Here is a 1,661-nt window from a genome sequence, read left to right as displayed (position 1 = left end):
GCAACGAAGCCCGTGCGCCACAGCTACTGAGCCTGCGCTCTAGGGCCCGCGAGCCACAACTGCTGAGCCCGTGCGCCACAACTACTGAAGCCTGCAGGCCTAGAGCCCGTGCCCCGCAACAAGAGAAGCCACCGCAGTGAGAAGCCCGCGCACCACAGCGAAGAGTGGCCCCCGCTCGCCGCAGCTAGAGAAAAGCCCGCGCTCAGCAGCGGAGACCCGGCGCGGCCAGAAATAAATAAATAAATAAATTTATTTTTAAAAAAAGGTTTTTCCTTTTTTTCCTTTCTTTATTAGAAACACGCGCACTTCGGAAGCACGGGGTCATTGTGACGGCGCTCCCGGACGCTCCCTGATAGGTCAGGGCGTACGTCTTCTGCAATTCTACATAATTCCAAATGTCTGAGTGCTCCCCGGGGCGAGGTGGGCCGGGCTCAGGAACGGCCCCTATCCTGGACATGCAGCCCTGGGGGCTACGAAGACCTGTAGGAACAACAGAACAATGCAAAGACGCCAGAGGCTGAGAGAGCAAAGACGGGAGGGGGTCATGTGGGGTTGTAGGCCAGGACGAGAACTCTGATTTTATTCTAAGGGTGCAGGAAGCCCCTGGGGGTGTCGGGAAGGGAGAACGATGGGTCCAGGAGGGGAGCCAATGGGAGGCCAGAGCAGGGGCCTCGCTGGAGCTGGGAGGGAGGGAGGTGGGCACCAGCTGGGAAGCCTTCACAGCACCTCACTTCCGGACCTGGGGCCCTTGACACTCTGACCCCGGACTAGTGACCTCCTCCTCCCCTACTTGTCCCCGCTCACCAAGGCCACCAAGGCCTGGAGCAGGGGCTTCAAACCCCCACGTGCCCTGGGGGCTGCCAAGGGTGCCCTCGCTCACTGTCAAGGGCTAGCGTCAGCCTCCTGCGCTTGGAGCGCAAACCTCTCTGGCTCCCCCGTAACCTGAGTGTGGGCCGCGGGGAGCCGGCTGGGAGTGGGGTGACCGGGGCCACCTGCCCACACCTGCAAACGAGTGACAGAGCCTCGCCTTCACAGGCGTCCGAGGTCAGTGAGATAGCGTGCAGGCTGCCCGGCACACACGTGTGCTCACTGGGCATGTGGCTGTCCTGGGGCCACCGCAACAAAGCCCCACAGACCAGCTCTGTTCCCGAGGCTGGTTCCTTCCGAGGGAGGATCTGCCCCAGGCCTCTCTGCAGCTCCTGATGACGTCTTGGCATCCCCTGGCTTGTAGAAGCGTCGCCCTGTCCTCTACCTTCATCTTCACGTGGTGCCTCCCTGTGAGCGTGTCTGTCCCAATGTGCCCTTTTTATAAGGACACCAGTCATTTGGATTAGGAGCCACGCTTCCCCAGGGTGACCTCATCTTAGCTAATTACATCTGCAACAACCCTAGTTCCAAATAAGGCCACATTCTGAGGTCCTGAGGGTGAGGACTTGAACATACAGGTTTTTAGGAGACGCAATTCACCCCACAGCACTAGGCCTGAGAGGCTGCAGGGAAAGAAAATCCCCTACTGCACAAAAGCCCGCACACGGGTATTTATAGCAGCTGTATTCATAGTTGCCAAAACTTGGAAGCAACCGAGATGTCCTTCAGCAGGTGATGGATAAATAAACTGTGATGCATCCAGACAGTGGAACATTATTCAGCCCTGAAAAGAA

Source organism: Physeter macrocephalus, chromosome 14 (assembly GCF_002837175.3).
Source record: "Physeter macrocephalus isolate SW-GA chromosome 14, ASM283717v5, whole genome shotgun sequence".
NCBI classification, from domain to species: domain Eukaryota; kingdom Metazoa; phylum Chordata; class Mammalia; order Artiodactyla; family Physeteridae; genus Physeter; species Physeter macrocephalus.
Note: the sequence above shows the minus strand (reverse complement) of the source record.